Genomic DNA, 12,420 nt, shown 5'->3' on the forward strand with positions numbered 1-12,420 from the left:
GTGAAGAAACACGACCAGTATCCCAGTGGCCGGGATGTGTTATTTCCACACGTGTTGGAGGAAAAGTTATAATTATATCATCGGTAATAAATCCAATAATAAAACACAGTAAAAAGACTTTAGAGGATTACGAGAGTGAAAATGAAAAGTTCCGTCTGCAAAGTTCACCCAAGATATTAAAAGTAAACATAAAACCTGCTGCTGAGATTGATTCATTAAACTAAATGTGATGAAACCATAGACTATAAATATGAATGACATTAAAGCCCCCCCCCCCCCCCCCCCCCTCCTCCTCCCACAAGTGAATCCATATCACTGGGATCACCCCCTGGTGGTTGGATGCAGTATGTCAGAATCAGAATCAGAATCAGAAAGTATTTATTGCTAAGTAGGTTTACACCTACCAGGAATTTGCTCTGGTTATTGGTGCATACAATGAACATAGAAACATAAAAACACAATAAATACAACACACATAAGAAAAGCAATAAAAAAAAGTAAATATTTACTCACTATTTACTTCTTATTTACTCACTTTTTCTAATATTTATACAAAGTTACATTTACTTAGACTTAAACATATCAATATGTAAACGATAAAAGATATAAAAAGTGAAGTAAAAAGTGAAATGCAAAACAGTAAAACAGTGTCAAATTGCAATATGCAATGTAATGCAGTATAATAAAAATATAATATAATGTGTTAAAGTATAAGTCAAAGATCTGGGGGTTTAACCTCTGTCTGATGATCACCAGACACTGCACATTTTTCTGTCCCACATTATAATGCAACGCAAATATCTGGATTCCAGATAAGAAACTGATGCATGGTCTCCAGAGGCCGAACCAGGATGAGGCTCAGGTGCCAGAGAGCAGCAGCTGTGATCAGGATCAGTGATAATCTCAGCGTGAGCCTCCAGAAAACCATCGAGTGTCAATATTGTAACTGGGATGATAAAGATAAACTCTGTTTGTGCTGGAAATCAAACCGGATACAGGAGGGGGGGGTTGGATGGGGGGGGGGGGGGGGGGGGGGGGGGGGACCTGCTGCAACAGAGCAGGAGAACTCGACGTGTGACAGTGTGGGAGGCGTCTGTGACCTCAGCCTCTTTCCACCCGACGCCAGGTCGCGGCGTGTCGATCACGTGATTCACACGTGAGGAACACGGAATACACACGACACTGAATCCTTCAGCTGCTCATTGATTAGGAAGGCGTGTGATGTCACGAGATGACGAGTGGGTTGTGGTTAACGTGTTTTTTAATTATAATTTACTGATGAATGTTTCCTGCGTCACTCTCACCTTCTCGCTAAATGTTAAGTCGTCCACCTGGAGGCTCTGAAAACTGAAATTTTTCCAGATTTAGAGCCGGGATCTTTTCCAAAAGCCTTTTTCTGGCCGCTGAGTCGAACCATCTGTCGCGTTTGGATAGATTCTGAACCGCGAGCTCATCCTGAACATCCTCTCTTTGAAATAACGGGTTATTAAGCAGCATTACAGCGGCGGAGGTGAGTACGTGGTGGGCTCAACACCGGGCTTAAAAGCAGCTACATCCCACTGGATGAAGAGGTCGATGAGGAGCTGCCACCATCCGTCTGGTTCCAGTGTGGGTTTTACTAAAAGCAGCTCGATCAGCAGTAAAGTTGTGTGTCAGGATAGAAAAGCACAGATCCACTGAAGCCTCACATCTCCAGACTTTACACCTTTTGATTTAAAACATCTGAAATGAATTAGTCGTATTGTTTCAGTCCAGATTTAACATTCTTTAAAACTCACAGTCTTTAAAATGGAGATCAGAGTGAAACCTGAGCATCTTCATGAGAAGTGAGATTAATCACGTTGTAGAGTGAAAACAGGTTTTGATATTTAATCACTCGAGTGGATATATTTTGCATAAATTCATCATATTAGGAACATTTCAGATATTCAGAAATCAACAATATAATATATATAGATAAATTCTGGAATTACTATTCCCCAATGTAATTTGGGATATCCCAAATCCTATGTAGGGAGGTGGGGGTGGGATACAACACATGGTTTCACCTGCTTCAACATCAAACAGTCTGAGCACCAAACAGACTCATTTATATCACATTCATTTCTTCTCTTATTGTTTATGGCAATACATGTTGTTCATTTGATCCTGGTTGAACTATGGACTATAATTCTATAATAAGATAATCTCACCACCAGGAGAAGAGAAATACAATTTAAATATCTGTCAGAAACACGAACCAGACAAATGAGTTCACTCTCGGATTCAAGAACATTTTAATGACTCTTCTATTACCTTCTAACATAATAATAACATATTATATAATATCCATAAATGTTGTATTTGTTCAAGATAACACAATAAAACCATTTTCAGAAAAGCGAGGAGGATCCCCTTGAGATCTGCAGCAGTTAGAGAGAGAATGCAAAACATGAATCCCTGCCTCACATTAAACAAAGTGCACAGCAGTCATGTTTATGATCATATCCTCGGTCTGTGGAGCTGCAGCATCACACGTTCATATGTCAGGAGTTCACATCACTTCATTCCAGAAATAGCGCGGGGTCTTGGCCCAGTGTTCGGGTTTCGGGAAGCCGGTGCGGCTGCAGCAGAATAATGATTTCTGTGTTCATCACTGTGTTATTAGTTGTGTTGTTGCCATGGACCAAACGTGTTATTTTCCTCCGGCACGGCTTCCTCCCTGGAGAGCGTGTGTCGGCTTCGACCTGCTCGACTCCAGCGGTAACTCCCTCTGCAGCTGGTGGAGCTCGAGGACCCGTCATCCAGGAGGCAGCAGATCAGATTCATCCGGTTCCATCGTGAGGAAATGATGGCGTCTGGAGATAGAAGATAAACAGCAATAAGAAAAACAAAGGGTGAGATATCGTGATTCTGCTTTTACTCTTTAAATGGAAATATCAGACGTCTGGAACAATCAGAAACCAGCAGGTCAACCTCGGAGTCATTATCAAGTTGTTCTTCTATAATGAGGGAACCTGGGAATCGACTGAAAGTTCAGTTTTACAGATAAATTAAATCCCAGTTTCTCTGTTTCCTGAGCTCAGCACGTCTCATGCAGAGTTTCACTCGACAGGAGAAGCTCAGGTTGAACTAATAACATCAGCTGATCCCTGCAGGAGCAGAGAGAACCAATGAGATCATTCCTGTTAATTGTTTCTGCCTTGAAATGTCAGAACTTCTGTCTTTTAAAAGGTCAACGCGTCGGCCTCTAATAAGACGGTCTGTGGTTCGATCCCGCTCTCCTCTTTTCCACATGCTGAATTCTCTAACCCTGATTTAAACGTCTGTATAGCTTCTATATAAACACTGTATGAACTTCAGCGTGTCTCCCTCCCTCGGCCTGAACGACTGCACGACAGAAACTCCAGTTAGGAATCTGCCTCACGCTGGAAAGTGACGATTCCAGCTGAGCAGCTCTCAGCTGTTGAGCTTCACCTCCACAGAGAACAGCCCGACTGATCCCAGTGCACGTGACCTACTGGGATCGCTGGGGGGGAAAGTTAGCAACACAAACTTTAAACAACCTCTTGAAAATAACAATTCTCCTCTTAATAAAAACACTTAGAGTTCATATAAAGCTCCAGTTGTTCTTCTCCGTCTCTATTAGAGCAACATAATAAGAGCTGCAGCGTCTGATCCTAATTATGAGACTTTATTTTGAGGCAATCATGTAAATACTGATCTTTATGAGCCTGATCGAGGATCGGAGCTGCAGCCTCCACTCCGACTCTGAACTCCGCCGACCTTCAATCCAAACAACTAATCACTTTACACCCGGGATGCAAAGTGGAGATAATCACGGAGCTGATTGGACAGAAAACAGCTGCATCCTGAATCCCGAGGATCACAGCCAGGTTCAGGGAACTCCGTTTATTCCGGCTCTGCAGATTAATGTTCCTGCGTGAGAGGAGGATCGCGGAGCTGCAGGAATCGATGTGTTCTGTGAAGAGTCATTAAGCGATGACGTGTGAATGGATCGTTGGCTCGGTGGGACGAGGCGGCAGATGATCATCACATGAGTTCAGCTCATTGTTTGTCCGTCCAGCCCAAACTCCACTGGCCCCAGGAGGCCGAGGCTGTCTGGAGCTAGTTATCAGCTACAGCACCAATGACCATATTTCTACATGAGCTAAGAGAGAGCCATCATTCGTCAGTTCATCAGCTCTGAATGTTATTTATCCACTCGGCTGATTTTCCTCTGTGTCCACTAAGATTCTTGGATCTTCGTTAAAAAGCCAGGCCCGTGTAGGAGACCAGACATCTGAGTGTGGATCTGCATCCAGCAGATTGAACAGTACCTTCATGAGGGGACAGTTGGACCCTGGCAGAGGACGAACTCCACTGAGAGACATCGTCTGTGTGTCCGTCCACCAGGATTATTCAGAAGCAAAGGAGAACATGGAGAAAAGGCCGATCCACCTTTGACCGAGGGCTGAAGCAACCGACTGCACACACAGACAGATTCAAACAGACCCTCTGGAGTTTTGGAGACACCAGTAAACCTGACAGACTGAACACGGACCTCAAACATTAATTTCACAACAATGTCGAATGAACCATAATGTTGCAGGATGTGTAAACATATAAATAAACGTGGAGCTGCCGGATGTGTCAGCGAACGGGTTTCAGCTCATCAAGTCAAATGACTGTTATTACAGGTTCACACGCTGAGCTGACGGCAGCTTGAGCAGCTGATGAACCGAGGACGGGGGGGTGGGGGGTGGGGGGGGGCGGAGGGGGGGGGGACGGACAGATGCTGAACAGCTGGACCTCCTGGTCTCCGTCACCGAGTCGAGCTCCGAGGCAGATCCGTTAAAAAAAGGACAAACTCGAGGAATTAGCTTGGTGCGCGCTCGTCCTATTTGGAGAAACTCTCTCACCCGACGACTCGGTTTAAAAATATCCTGTATTTTAAGTTTAATTCAGTTGCTATGGCTACCACATTGTTGCTATGTGACGGAGTTGAAGGGCGAGTTGGAGAGAGAGTATGTTCGAGTCATGTGACGTGAGGACGTATAGAGATATGTGTGCGTATGTTTGCATATACAGGACAAAAGGGAAAATTCAGCGGCGTATTTAATTATCTGTTAAAATGGGGATTTCATGTTCAACCAGGTCGTTCCAGTGAAACATTACAGACTAAATGCTAATGTGGATCCTTTATAATGCAAATATTCCACAACCTCAGAACAGATTTTTTAATTAGACAGCATTCTGTGGTGAGGTTGGTTGAGGGGCTGAGAGTCAGTTAATTCCCAATTAGCCGGGGTTCACGTCCCTGTTTCCTCTGGTTTGCCTTTTTGTGTTTTTGTGAATCAGCTTCTCAGAAACACACAGTGATTTGAAAGAAGTTGAATTACAGGTGAAATAAACATGAACGTTCATGCACAGGAACAAGCGCCTGACAGAAAATGTTATTAACACATGATAATAGAGCAAGTGATGATTTGGATCTGCACCGAAATGTGTTATAAAACTGATTTCAATCCACCAAATACAGATTTGTGTTTGGATCTGCATCAAACTGCCCATATTCATGACATCAGTTTGTGTTTCAGGTCTCGATTCTGCATGAATATGTTTCTGATCCATGAATTTTCCTCCTGGGAAAGTGAGAATATCCAAAATATACAGTAAATGCTGAGAGTTCCAACAATAAATAAACCTTAAATTAAATATTCCAGCCAGATTTACCAACAAACAAAGACAGGGGAAGAATAACCTGCTGTTTCGTGATGCTGCAGAAAACTAGCTGTGATCATTGATCATCATAAAGTCATTAATAACATTTTTACAAAGGTCTCAATGATCTCGGTTTCATATTCTATCAGATTATTTTCTGTGTGTCTTGTTGTTCAGGGTAAAGAGGGCGAATCGAACGAGGGGATTTAGGAACGAACATTCACTTGGACCCGAGGATGAACTGATTTTGGTGCCAAAGGTCAAAGGTCAAGGTGCCTCACAAAGTACGTTTATGTTTTTTCTTTGAATATGATTCTTAAGATCAGGTTGAGCGAATGTTTTCAATAAGAACGATGTTGTCTCCATCTGGACGAGCGCCTCAAAGAGACCAGGAGCCTGAAACCCAGTGTTTGAGACAGAGGCTGAAGAGAGGAGCTGCAGCAGCGATGATGTGTTTTCTCAACATTGGAGCATTTAAACCTTTTCAACTGTTAACACTAAATAAAAATGATCAACCTGAACATGAGCAGAATGTGTTTCCTTTAAAATCACAGACTTCATCTTGTTGTACACGTTTTTTATTTGACGGAAAATAAGTGACAAACTGTCTGCAGCTCGTATGCAGTCATCTTTTTATATTTGAAATATGACTGTGTGTGGTGAGTGTGTGTGTGTGTCTGTGTGTGTGTGTGTGTGTGTTGACGCTGTGTGGTGAGTGTGTGCACGGGGCTGGTCTGCGGATGGAACAAAGTAGCTGGTAAATGGTTTTATTTTGTGAGACCAAACCACCGATGGCACTTTGATTCTCCTCTGAGACGCCGCGGCAGCTGAGTGCTTCTGAAACGTGAGGAGCTCCACGTGACTGACCGGCAGCGCCTCATGATGTCACTCTGGAAACATTCTACAGACGATAAACACACGTCAACACAACAGACGACCTCACACCAGGAGTCCCTGCTAATTCTCCAATGTCCAGAAACCATTTAGAATTAGTAAATAAACAGAATTAACACACTGACACAGAAAACCACTGGAATACAAGAGATTCTATTTCAGATAAGTGACTTTCACTTTAGACTTTTTTTTAAAGAATCTGCATCGGATCTAAAGTAGATTTTCTTCTTTCTGAAGTCGTTTTTCAGGAACAATCATATTTGACATTTTTTATTCACTCAAGAAATCCACTTGTGACAAACACAAAGAGCTCAAGTCTCTGCAGCCTCGTTCTTTTCCTGTGATATTAAACATTAAAACATAAATCCATCTTCTTCTCCAACAACTCACTGCAACAGAATTAAATCCATCAAGTTTCAGGGACTGAGATTTATGAGCCAGTGAATAAGAATAAGATCTGTAGTGGTCCATAAGACGATTATTATTATTGTCATTATTAAAATAGTCTTCTTGGCAGAATTGTTCAAATCATCATATTTGAGCAAAGACACATAAAGTCACAGGATCGTCAGTTGACTTTTACAAAATGAACTTCCTGTTTATCACAGATCTGAATTCCTGTTTGGTTTATAAACTCTAAAGTCATTATTTGGTCTTTTAGTCATAAAGGTGGGATAATACAGTAGTATTATCCCACCTATAGTATATTCATGTTTATATATTTTTATATATTTATCTTGCTCATTGTTCTTATATCATACAATACCTGTTAATACTGTACTATTCCATGTATATTTCTTACTGCTCATAGTTCTTATATCATACAATACCTGTTAATACTGTACTATTCCATATATATTTCTTACTGTACATATCTATTTATTTACATTCCTCTTTAAATACGCACAGTACTCTGCACTTTACTGCCTTTTTTTTGCACTTCTGGTTAGATGCTAAACTGCATTTCGTTGTATAAGTACTTGTACTGTGCAATGACAATAAAGTTGAATCTAATCTAATCTAAAAAAACGAAACCGACACAATCCTCCATTGTTGTTGTTGTTGTTGTTGTTGTTGTTGTTGATCCACACACAACCGCAGCCTCGTTCTTCTCCCGTGATATTAAACAGTTGAACTGAAATCCATCACTTCTTCACGGGGAGCCGTCATCACGCTGTGGAGCTCAGAGTTCAGACACTTCCTGCTCCCACGCTCACACACCCACCTTCTGATGGAAGGCCTCACTCCCACTGACGGCTGCTGGGAGCCGTTCTGGGGAAACACAGGAAATTACAGCCGGAGGAACTCTGCTCAGCGAGAAGAAGGAAATGAAATCAATTCCAGGGGAAAGGTGGATTTATGAAGTCGCTTGAACCTGAGGGTTTTATCGCAGCTGTAATAAAACAACATGGAAGCCGTCATCTCAATGCAAACAGATCTGCCGGAGCAGCGACTTCACAGATTCAGATATCGACCTCCTCACAACCAGGTCCCGTCTGTTCACTGGTATGAACATCCAGAGATTCTCCATGAAGGTTCTCCCCTGGCAGCGAGAGGGAAGCTTCACGTAACAACACAGGACCTCTGACACTGGAGGAAACTCTACAGAGACGCACCACAGAGACATGTGCTGCTGGTGGTGATGGTGATACTGGTGCTGCTGGTGGGCGGCAGCTGTATTTACCACTGGAGCCTGATGCTTCCTCTGATTTAATGAGCGTCGGGGCCTCTTCAGAGCTGATGTCACCGTTCATCTCCGAGCCAGAGCAGCCGGCTGCTGAGGACAGATTCTAATAAACCCGTCGAACAGCTTGGACAGTTTGTTTGGTTCCTCACACTGAGGAACATACTGAGGAACCTGGGTTTGTTCCTCACACTGAGGAACATACTGAGGAACCTGGGTTTGTTCCTCACACTGAGGAACATACTGAGGAACCTGGGTTTGTTCTTCACACTGAGGAACATACTGAGGAACCTGGGTTTGTTCCTCACACTGAGGAACATACTGAGGAACCTGGGTTTGTTCTTCACACTGAGGAACATACTGAGGAACCTGGGTTTGTTCCTCACACTGAGGAACATACTGAGGAACCTGGGTTTGTTCCTCACACTGAGGAACATACTGAGGAACCTGGGTTTGTTCCTCACACTGAGGAACAGACTGAGGAACCTGGGTTTGTTCCTCACACTGAGGAACATACTGAGGAACCTGGGTTTGTTTCTCACACTGAGGAACATACTGAGGAACCTGGGTTTGTTCCTCACACTGAGGAACAAACTGAGGAACCTGGGTTTGTTTCTCACACTGAGGAACATACTGAGGAACCTGTGTTTGTTCTTCACACTGAGGAACATACTGAGGAACCTGGGTTTGTTCTTCACACTGAGGAACATACTGAGGAACCTGGGTTTGTTCCTCACACTGAGGAACATACTGAGGAACCTGGGTTTGTTCCTCACACTGAGGAACATACTGAGGAACCTGGGTTTGTTCCTCACACTGAGGAACATACTGAGGAAACTGGGTTTGTTCCTCACACTGAGGAACATACGGAGGAACCTGGGTTTGTTCCTCAGACTGAGGAACATACTGAGGAACCTGGGTTTGTTCCTCACACTGAGGAACATACTGAGGAACCTGGGTTTGTTCCTCACACTGAGGAACATACTGAGGAACCTGGGTTTGTTCTTCACACTGAGGAACATACTGAGGAACCTGGGTTTGTTCCTCACACTGAGGAACATACTGAGGAACCTGGGTTCGTTCTTCACACTGAGGAACATACTGAGGAACCTGTGTTTGTTCCTCACACTGAGGAACATACTGAGGAACCTGGGTTTGTTCTTCACACTGAGGAACATACTGAGGAACCTGGGTTTGTTCCTCACACTGAGGAACATACTGAGGAACCTGGGTTTGTTCCTCACACTGAGGAACATACGGAGGAACCTGGGTTTGTTCTTCACACTGAGGAACATACTGAGGAACCTGGGTTTGTTCTTCACACTGAGGAACATACGGAGGAACCTGGGTTTGTTCCTCAGACTGAGGAACATACTGAGGAACCTTGTTTACATGTTGCAGGAGAACTGAGGCCTTTATTGTGACAGGGAGTTGATGATGAAGCTCCTCGTGATGCTGAGCAAGACTTTTTTATTCATAGAGCTAAAGTTGTATTGATTAATATTGATCATAACATATATAATATGGGGGGGGGGGGGTAATAACAGAGGAGGGAAACTGGACAAAGACAGGAAGTAAAACAAGTGTGAGACAGTTTTAAAATAAAAAATATTCAAACTATAACTCATACAACTTGAATACTGATCCATAGAAGAGCCTCTAAGTTTTGCTCCTTCCAATAATGTTCATGTTTCTTCCTGATCCTGAACAAACTGATCCTGTGAGACTGAGACATTCTGACTTTTTAAACTGATCACTCAACGTCTCTGCTTCTTCCAGAACTCACTCTGCACTGACTCCCATTGGAATCTCACTCTGCAGCTGAGGAGATGGTTTAAGTGATGTTTATTGAAATGTGAGAATAATAGAGCCGGCAGCTGTGTGTGTTTGTCAGTGAGAAGCTGAAGCAGTTGTGAAGGAGTGTGTTTTGAAGGAGTGTGTGTTGAAGTGTTCACTCTGCAGAGGGAGCACTTGTGTCTCTGGAGTGAATCCCTCCCACGTGTTCTTGTCTCCCTCTGCAGGACACGAGCGGAGAGTCTCACTTTCCTCTCGCTCGCACTAGTTGTCACTGTAACACAGGGAATGAACGTGCGGCAGGGAATAAACTGGTTGTACTGGTTGAACTGGGTGATCGTGAATTCTCCTCTGAGGGGATTCCTTAAGTGCAACATCAAAGATCATATTAAATATCTCATCTTACTCCTTTAATCGTTACTGTCACTTTGTTTAATATTTGTTTCGCTGTCTCATGTAACTTGTTTATTTTATTCTCATTTCTATTGTTATTTCTAAAAGGTTCTGCATTCCTTTGTTTACACTTTATATTTTAATTGATATTATATTATATTGTTTAATACTGTAAACTTGGAGCAAGAATTTCCTGTAGAATTATTAAAAAGTAAATGCTCTGTTTGTCAATTCTGCCATTTGTACAAGACACAGAGAGGATTGAAATGAAGTTTCTCTCTGATCCCGAAGTAGACAGAACATGTACAAGTACACACATACTATACATACTCAAAACATAGTACACAGTGTGACAAAGTATTCATTCATAATTCACAAGGGTGAGAGTAGTGCAAAAATGTATTGAGAGTGCAAATAATACTTTATTTTAGTAAAGAGCAGTTAAAGGAAAGGAGCAGTTGTAGTTTGATAGAAGGACGGGTATTAAACCGGCAACCTTCTTGTTAGTGGACGACCCGCTCTGCCTCCTGAGCCACAGCCCACAAGTCTGACCTCATTGTATCTCTGCTTCTCATGGGTCAAGACAAGATGGTGTGAAAAAAACCTTGAAGTTCTCATCTCCTCAAAGTGAACAACAAACTTTTATTTTTCATTAATCTTCTGATTTGTCTCGTTCACCTGAGTCAAAGGAAACGAGGAAACTGACTCACGTCTCCGAGAAAAATGAATGTTGAGTTTCTGCAAACGCACAACGTCACTTCTCTTCAACACAAACAGATCATTCTGCTGCCCTGTCACCGACCCGGTCACCGGCTCTTATATTTCACCTCTTCCACCATCGAGTCTCTGCAGGGGCAGAAGAGCAGCTACAGAAAGAAGTGGATCTGAACACACACTGTCCTTGTTTCTGGTTCAGATCCTCCTGTGGGGCTTTAAATCCGAGTGTTAGCAGCACTCGGGCCTCTGCACACGCTCCCTGGCCTTTTGTGTGTCCGGATGAGCTCAGCCTGTTTTTGTGAGGAAGCACAAAAACATGGGAGCTGAATGAAATGCCAAGCTCATCATGTATTTCATTCCTGCTGGAGCTCGCACAGTGGATCTGTATTCGGGGCCGAACTCATTACACCATCGGGCGCTAAAGGCCGCGTGAGTCATCGTGGCATATCTGTGTGAGTGGGCCGGGGGGGGGGGGGGGGGGGGGCAGGGGGACTTGAGGCCCACGTGCTGCGTCCTCAATGGTGATGTCATAACTAGAGACTTCCTGAACACAGGGTTCATTCACACAGCCCCAAACAAGCCGTCGCGATGGCAACCCGAGGCCCCTGGTGCTTGTTGTTGTTTGTTGTTGTTTGTTGTCTGAGGGCGAATCGGAGCCGGAGTCCGTCTGCGAGGACACGTGTGTCAACAGGTTCCACCTCAAGTCCTGGATGTGTTGATGCTGCTGTGATTATAAACAAACACGTCGGGTCTCCCAGGCCTGGTTCTTTTCCTGGCTCGGCTCGGCTCGGCTCAGGATGGGACGGGGGGGGGGGGGGGGGGGGGTGATGAGTCACTGTCTGCTGTGAGTCCATTCATTTTCAGTTTTCCTCTCACAGGAGCCACCGGAGAGAGAGGAGACACGTTTCTATGGCACCAACAGAACCCGTGTTGTTGGTGAAATTCAATATTCGATTCATTTATTAATTCATTCATTATTTATATATTTATACTGTTTATCCCCTGAGGGCTGCAGGGGGGGAGGGGGTAGGGGGGGGGGGGGTTGACGCACTGAGACTAACAACCACTTACAGCTGCAGGTTATTGAATTTGGACGCTGGAGAAATCCCACAGAGACACTGGGAGAACAGGCAAACTCCACCGGTTCAGAACCAGAACCTTCTCCCTACAGTCGTTGATTCATTTCAAAAATCATATCTGCTGAAGATGATTCATTAAAAACCAGGACAACTGAC

This window comes from Pleuronectes platessa, chromosome 6, assembly GCF_947347685.1.
Source record: "Pleuronectes platessa chromosome 6, fPlePla1.1, whole genome shotgun sequence".
NCBI classification, from domain to species: Eukaryota; Metazoa; Chordata; class Actinopteri; order Pleuronectiformes; family Pleuronectidae; genus Pleuronectes; species Pleuronectes platessa.